The sequence below is a fragment of the Hoplias malabaricus genome, chromosome 7 (genome assembly GCF_029633855.1).
Source record: "Hoplias malabaricus isolate fHopMal1 chromosome 7, fHopMal1.hap1, whole genome shotgun sequence".
Lineage (NCBI taxonomy): Eukaryota > Metazoa > Chordata > Actinopteri > Characiformes > Erythrinidae > Hoplias > Hoplias malabaricus.
Genome location: NC_089806.1, coordinates 17475660 through 17484919, shown reverse-complemented (window position 1 = coordinate 17484919; position 9260 = coordinate 17475660).

The following is a 9260-nucleotide window of genomic DNA, read 5'->3' as shown; positions in this document are numbered from 1 at the left end:
TGAGGCAATAAGGTCTCTCAGAATTGTGCTGGTCTCCACACTGGCATTGGCTTCTCTTCTCTTCCAGCAGCTCTAATGAGCGAATTCGGTGTTCTCATTGCAAGCCAATGAATCCCAGCAGGTTCAAGCTGGATATATTGGTCTGCCTGAGTTTGGCTCATGCTAACAAGTCTAATATTCCCTTGTTGTTTCTATTGATGCAGAGATTGCTTTAGCAGTGTTTAAAATATGCTTGATTTGAGAAGGTTTTATCAGTAGTTATATGCCTGATTTTTATTTAAAATGTGCCTCTTTTTGGCTGGGATAGTTTGTTTCCTTGTTAACATATTACACTGGATGTTATAAGGCCTCATGAATCTGCATTAGATATTTGCACACCACTATAAACAACATATGTTTCTTTCATACTTGAGCGTATTTATAAAAGGGTTGCTCTCATGTCCTGCAATAACACCATCTGTATCCCCTGCTAGGCTTTACACTAGATGCTATAGATGTTGGTACTGATGTTGGATTATTAATTTTGGATCACAACATTAAACCAGTTGATCCCAGATGTGTTTGACCATGCACCATCCCTTTCAGAGAACACAAATTTTCTCTGCCCAACAACCCAAGGTTGGGGGCTTTATACACCTTTTAAACTTGGCATTGGGCGTGGTGACTCAAAAGTAAAGTTCTATCAGGTGTGTTCTTGTCTCACTGTTACATCCTAAATCTTTCTAAAAAGTGCCTTTTCCAGAACACGCTGGGCGATTTCTTTCTTAAACTAAATATATGTACACAATTAAAACCCTGTGTCAGCAATGGTTCTGTCTTAGGATGCACCTTTTATCACATATTAGAAGTAAAATGTACAAGTTATGTATAGTTTTTACTTTGTAGTCTTACAATGACAGAGTCATAATATGATGTGAAAATAAATATTGAAAAACAGATCCCTGAACCATGTTTCTCTAATGTTCCTAGTGTTTGAAGAGTTGATTACAACTTTGATTACAAAAGGTAGGTTGATCACTCATATGTTCCAGCAGAAATTATAATGTAGAATTTGCTGAAGCCCAAAACAATCTCAATGTAAGCACAGACACAATTCTTCTTGTGCAAAACAGATGACCATTGAAAGGGGTCTAGCCTTATTGATAGCACTCATGAGTAATCTGCATTTGAAAATGGTTTGCTTACAGAGTACATGGCTCATTTACACATCAAGAGCTGTATTGTGATTACTAGGCTTTATGTGTGTCCATCTCATTTTAAGTGAGACTGTGCATTACACATTGAAGAAGTAGGTGTCATAAACACACACACACACACACACACACACACACACGTAGATTGCCTGTCCATTACCATTACATTTTAATATACAAAGATGTACAGAGATTCGATAATACTTGGTCAACTTTCACTATATGTAGATGTTAATGTTACAACAAAGATAACTGAAGTTATTTTAATATATAATTTTTTGGAAGATAAACAATGAAATATTAAATGATAAATACAACCATAATTGTCTGTTTCTCGATATTTTATGCTTTAAGATTTAAACACTATTCAAATGCCAGGTCTTTTTGTGGTTATTATACAGTACTGTGTAGAGTTTTAGGTAGTGTTACTGTGTTACTGTGTACTGTGTCAGAGTGTATATATATATATATATATATATATATATACCAAACATATGAATTTGTTGAGTAGTTAGGTCGACACAGAATAATGTACTTACTTTATATATGAAAATAAATATTATATTACAAATAATATTATATTAATTTTATAAAACACATTCCAAAAGTTTGGATATTAAGGAACAGCTGTAACAGGACAAAGGACAAACACCCGTTAGTATAAATCTGTATCTGTATTCTTGATGAATAACAAAAAATGTATATATTATTTAACATTTAACAACTTATATTCTAAAAATTCTGAAAACTGAATTAGAAACATGAAACACAATAGCACAGTTGTATTTTAGTGAGAATGGACGAGTGGAAGAAAATACCAGTTGAACTGAACTAACATGGTAAAGAATAACTGACAGGTGAGCTCTAATAAAACATGGACGTTCACTGGATCAGAAATAGCCGGAGTCCTGCTCTAAAGCCATCAGCAGAGACAGTAATGTGCAGCCGAACATGATAACCCTCCAGCACAGCCACTGTGTCTGATTGGGAAAAACAAATGTCTCTTCCAATCTGTCAAAGCGGGTTCACACAGACACTGCTGAAGGCAACAGAGAGACTGCTATCTGGAACACTGTGGAAAGCTGGACAAGAAGTTTTAGTTTTTTTTTTTTAAATTTAAACTCTGAATTATGAACTAGATATTTTGAGAAATGTTATTTTTATATGTACATTAATAAACAATTGGGTAAATGTGGTTCAGCTAAAAGTTCCAAGTTGTGAAAAACTCTAAAATATGATATATTCTATTTGTATTGTATTAAATTATATACATAGGGCGGCACGGTGGCGCAGCAGGTAGTGTCACACAGCTCCAGGGGCCTGGAGGTTGTGGGTTCAATTCCTGCTCCGGGTGACTGTCTGTGAGGAGTTGGCGTGTTCTCCCTGTGTCCGCGTGGGTTTCCTCTGGGTGCTCTGGTTTCCTCCCACAGTCCAAAAACACACGTTGGTAGGTGGATTGGTGACTCAAAAGTGTCTGTAGGTGTGAGTGTATGTGTGTGTGTCTGTGTTGCCCTGTGAAGGACTGGCGCTCCCTCCATGGTGTGTTCCCGCCTTGCGCCCAATGACTCCAGGTAAGCTCTGGACCCACTGCAACCCTGAACTAGATAAGCGTATGGTATACATAATGTCCACACAAATTGGACATTTCATTTTAAATAATTTTTGTGGACTAAAAAAGCCTAAAAAACCCAAATCACATTGTGACAAAATTGGACAGCACAAATTTGGACTATGTCACAGCTCCGGGGACCTGGAGGTTCTGGGTTCAAGTCCCGCTCCAGGTTGTCTCTGTCTCTAAGGAGTTTGGTGTGTTCTCCCTGTGTCCGTGTGGGTTTCTTCCGGGTGCTCCTGTTTCCTGTTTACATGATGTAAATATATACATAATGTCTGAAAAGTTCAGGCAATTATAATATTAGCTTTTTCTTAAAACCCCACAGCTTGATAAATTAGGCAAATTAAACAGGACTGCACAGTGCTCATCTGATGTGAATGATAAGTCTGTAATGATAAATCTTAATACACTTGTATTATGAGAAAAAAACAAACAAACAAATAAATGAATAAATATATTTATATACAGCAGTACTGATGTATACATTTTGGTCAAGTCAGATCAGTGTACATTACTTATTATTCCAAGTTCCCTCCTAAGCATTTATTTTTAACAAGAGAACAGTTGAACTCTGCAATCTAATTTTTGCTTATGGTTTTATCTGAGCTTCGGCAGTGGTGGTTGCCCTGGGTCATGCAGATATAGCTGCCATGTGATTCTATATCCTCACACGAGATTACTAAAGCATCAGCACCCTCATAACAAACAGCCTCACCATCTAATTCAATTGCGCTCACTGGGCTTAAAGGTCAGATTGCCCTGGTAAATGCACCTTTGTCACAGCGAGTTTTCCTCTTGAACAACTGATGTTGATCAATTTCTGGGCAATAGGGTCAGACAGGTCTACTGAAGCCAATTTCGTAATTAAAATGCTGTTAGCATCAATCTTTATGTTGACACCCTGACCTGTGAAGGATGTGTCCAAGACATCGACTTCCTTAACTGAATATGCAGATAGAATTACAAAGTCAAATGCGACTAAACACATAAGGTGTGATAAGGTCACCAGTACCAGTGAGTTATAGGCATCAGGTGAATCATTTGTCACTGAACTGACAGCACATATCAACCAAAGTTCCACTTGGCCTGTGAATGTGCATTTATTGTCGGTATAGGTATAAAACACAAACCAGCAACCTCCAATTCATCAGCCTGTGTTTTCTCCCAGCAGTGTAGCAAGTGGATTAGATTAGGGAGGAAAAAGGCTCAAGGCTGAGGATCATCTCTGTGCTCTGATTGCCTATCTGATGTCTGTCTGCAGCCCTTTAAGTGGTAATCAGACCTGAAAACCAGACATGAAGTGGGAGCTACGTAGACTCAGTCTGTTGGCCCAACTTCACACATTCTAAGCAGAAAATGTCACTTTCCTTGGTGCATTTAAACATGGTCAGATAGACAGTTTAATTCATTGATCCTTTAAACTCCAAACACAGTGACTGTGTCTGAAAGAGGATACTGTTTGCTAAGGCAGTATTCTGAAGGAGGAAGGCACTGAGTCATGTCTAAAATAAATGTGTGTATAAATCCTGCCTGTTTTCTCAATATCTTCAAAGTTGTAATTATTTTGGCGAGCACTGACGGTGTAGTGACTGATAACGTGTTGAAATATTTCTGCTTTTAAGCCCCATCTGTGAGACTCACAGACACAAACACCTTAAATACTGCCTTCTAAGGCACTGATTGTGTGACAGCAAGACAGAAAGGCATCTATGTTGCTGCCTTTTGTTTTAGACACAAACCATAAAATACATTTTCTCCTTGTTTCACCTTGCATCCATATTTGAGCTCCTTTATTTTACATGATTTTAGAAATTTCAGTGGACATTTACAAAGTTTTAATACAAAAAGCCCAGAACTGCTTAGAATAAGACATTTTAATAACTAAAGTAAAATCCAACTTAAGTACTGTCACAATTGAGGCAGGATGCGGATGTACATGCAAGGAATATTTAATTAAACTAAACCAATAACAAACAGAAAACAAACACAAGCATGGAGTCAAGAATACAAACTAGAACTTAATAGAACATAACTAGGACAGGAACATAACAACTGTGAACTGGTGGCAATGTGTAAGACAACTGACAAAGAAACACATTTACACAAACAAGAACCGACCAAGGAACACTGAAACAAAGGGGATTATGTATACACAGAGCACTGACAAGGAACACCTGGGGACAATAACGAGAGAAAACATTAACTTTCAGGTCTTCACTGTAGTTTAAGTCTTAATTGTTGACATGCCGTTTGTGAAGTATGTCATATACCTATATCACCCTCCACTTGCAGGAAAACCCAAAAGTATAAATCTCAAAGTAATTTTATTCACTTATTTATCATTAAAACACTATCACCCACAAGAGGAACTGAAGAATTACCACACATTGATATGTTGTGTTTCCCTACATCTGTTATAGTGCTTTATTGTTATTTTTTTCCTTTGCAGCAGACTTCTAATGGCCTAACTTTGTTGCAGTGATGAATTGCCATGTCACTATGAACTGTTTGGAAACTAACCTCTAACACCTATTTAATTATAAGGCGGTCTGGATGAATGCACTGGGTAATTTTGCACAGTAGATCTTTGACTCCCTGAACTAAAAACTCTGCTACAGTCTGACTACCAAGTTCTTTCTTCAGATTCTTCATCCAAATGCTGGTTATGATTTTAGAATATGTACCTTTAAATATTTATTAATTATGAGGATGATATGATATAAGGAGGTATGAAGTTGTCACACGCTAATGTGCAAGAATGTGGACTGTATGGTACTACTCAGAAAGCATTGGAAAAAAAGGGACTCCTAATAGTCATAAAAGAACTGATACCCTCAAATAAACTGAGGGAGTAAACTGAAACGTAAACTGAATACAGTTTATTGGTATGAAACATAAGCAGAAGGTAATTTACTGGTGAAAAATGTATTAAGGATAGCTGCAGAATAATGTGAGCTGTAAGCATCAGCTAAGCAGAGTGGTGCAGTGGTTTCTGGTTCAGTGGTTGTCCTTCCTTGGACCACTTTTGTTAGATACTAACCACAGCATGCCAGCATACCACCACAAGATTATACGACTTTCACAATTTGGTCTTTGCCAAAGTTGCGTGGGTCCTTACATTTGCCTCTTTTGCTGCTTCCGATACATCAACATCAAGGACTGACTCTTCAAATGTCCAACCCATTGACAGATAATAACCTTTCAGTGTTTTTCATGCTGTGACCGATTGGTTGACACTGGATATTGTGCCCAGTGCTGTATCTTGGCTGAATAAACCTGAAGTTAATTCTCTTCTCCAGTCTTGACAAGCTGAGACAGTGTGGACAGCAGCAAGCAGGCAATTACAGCTTACAAGTGCATCATTACAGTGTAGCAGTAGATGTAGTGTATCTTTAATGATATTCACAGTCTTTTAGCTCTCTCTCTCTCTCTCTCTCTCTCTCTCTCTCTCTCTCTCTCTCTCTCTCAGAAAGACAGATGTCAGCTCCACTGTAAGAAGTCTCAGTGTAACAGAAAGAGCAGATGGACATATTGTTCTGAGCAGAAGTGCCACTGCATCAAGCCTTACAGCTGTTTGTCTCCATGTCTTAGATGTATTATTGATGCCAGTCTTTGCAGAAAAGGAGAGAAGGATAGAGAGAGTATCTGCTTTGTGAGTATCCATACCGTGTTCTCCCGGTGCCTTCATTCTCACACTCTTTCCTCCTTCTCTTGGGCTCTCATAATGAAAATGCAGGAGATGTTCTGTCACACCTGATGAGTCATTTCACAGTGGACACATAAAAACATATGCATCAATTTATTTCAGCTGTTCATGAAATGTGAGTATAATGAGTTTAGTGAGCAGTTATCGTTATTATTTCAGACACACTTTTTTTTCCCCAAAATTTTTCAGCAGGGCAGCTTAAAAGCAACATTAATCTGGTTTGAGTGGTGCGCACAGCTTGTGGACTGATTAATTAAAGGCTGTCTTGTTTTGTGGTGGGGGGTGTATCAGTAAGTGACACTTTGACATAAAAGAAAGCACCTTCCATTAATCAAGCTTCCCAGATTGATTTTAGTTTGTGTGTGGTTTCAGAAAAACTTACAAAGGGAAGTTCCATTCATTTTTAAATAGGTTTCTTTATTATTAAATGTTTAATACTCCGTTTTGGTGTGAAATGCTCCATTCAATAAAACATAACAAGTCAGAATGCTTCACAGTTGTAGTAATAGGACGTCAGTCACAGAAAGTCAGTAGGCAGCAAATTCACCAGTGTTAAATCAACTTTGCTGTGTAGGTGAATGACCAAGAGTGTGTTTATGAATAGTCTGCCTACATCTCTCTACAGTAGTTTTATAATCTGAATGTTGTAAATTAATGTGAATCAATTTTTAGTATTGCGGCATGGTGGTGCAGCAGGTAGTGTCGCAGTCACACAGCTCCAGGGGCCTGGAAGTTGTGGGTTCGATTCCTGCTCCGGGTGACTATCTGTGAGGAGTTGGTGTGTTCTCCCCGTGTCTGTGTGGGTTTCCTCTGGGTGCTCCGGTTTCCTCCCACAGTCCAAAAACACAGGTTGGTAGGTGGATTGGCGACTCCAAAGGGTCGGTGTGTGTGAGTGAATGTGTGTCTGTGTTGCCCTGTGAAGGACTGGTGCCCCTTCCAGGGTGTATTCCCGCCTTGCGCCCAATGATTCCAGGTAGACCCTGGAACTACCGCGACCCTGAATTGGATAAGCAGTTACAGATAATGAATGAATTAATTTTTTAATATTTACATTGCTTTAACCATTATCAAATAATATCCCATATTAGGTACATTTTAGATTGTAAATGTCCATTTGTCTAGTTTCAATGTAAAGGAATGTGAGCTGGTAAGTTTCTCTTGCCTTTCACACCCGACATCTCTGAATGAATTTAATGATTTGAATTTATTGCACATACATCTCTTTAAGGGAATCCTTCTTCTCAGAAGAACTTGTTTAGTTCGATCAGTTGTGATGAGTTGGATCGTGGATTGTGTCGTGAGCAGAAAAAAACATCAAAATGTGCAGGACAGGATGTACTCCATGAATAAGGTTTGGAATCAATGTTTTATAACAGAGATTTTCTGGCACCTTTGTTTTGAAGAGTGAAGGCTGGAAAACTGAGAGACAATGAAGACCTGCCTACATGAAAAAGCCAAACATGCTGCACTGTGGCCTTCCTTAGCCCTGAATGCATAAGTTAGTAGAGTGCTTTCATTGCACACCTGGGAAAGTGTTTGTGACCGCTACAACAGGCAGTGTCCACCCCTCTCTACTGTCCCCAATCAATAGAGCTTTATTCACAAAGCTTACATAAAAACACACCAAAAAGAAGAGCAGAATTAGAGTACCCTCTTTCTGCTAACATGATACAAAACACCATAATGAATAAAGGATGACTAAGGAAAAGAGAGGTTTTTAGGACAAAACCTAGGATCTCATTTTCATCAACAAATAAAGTTGGTTTGATAAGTATTTGCTCTTTTAGGACACACAAAAACAACAACAATACACTTTTGCAACACAAGGTTGTAGACACAGCACATCCAATGTTTATTCTGAAATCATTGGCGTTACCTGAGTGAGGTCAGGCTCTGGTGTTGGATGTTCTTGATCACAAAAACCACCCCAACTCAACCCAGTTTTTTTGGCTGATGATCCATCAGTTCAGAGAACATGTTTCTGCTGCTCTACAGAACAAATCCTAGGGGCTTTATAGCCAAAATGTGGTATTGGACATGATTCGATACATGTTCAGCTGCTGCAGAGTTTCTGTTTCTATTCTCAGTGCTTTATTATAGAGACTGTCTGTGTATCTACATCAGCAATGTGTGCACTGCCACGAATTATAACTTACTGGTAACCTTTGGACATGTAATGTATTATTATACTTTGATTACTAATAGGAGAAAATAAAATTTTACACTTACGATTTTATTAAAGCAACTCTGACATGTGATAGCAAAATATAACATGATAAAAATTCTATCCCAGCTTCAAGGCTGCCATAGCAACTGCCATAAACTAGAATCTCAGAACAGATTGTTCATAAGACACGCATAACCTCTGCTATATGAATAAACAAAATAAAGGTATTAAAATGTTGAACTTCTAGAAAAGCAGTTAATTCCTATGAGTTTGAACTGAACTGCGGTGAAGATACCATTTACAAACCTACCCCAAACCCTACAACTTTTCTCAGAAGTACACATCAGAATTATTGACACCTCTATATTTAGCTTAGCACTGCCCCTCTCACAATATAACAGCGTGTACCTTCTCTTGTAGTGCTGCTTGAAGAAAACACGTGAAAGTGTCAAACACCATTCTTTTCTAAAAATCTGTCCAGATATTTCAGACTCCTCCTGAGTTCTGGTTCTCAGTGGGGTTTACTTAAGGGGACATATCCTCATTCAGGGGTCTGTGATTTATTTTTTGTGCATTTGGAGG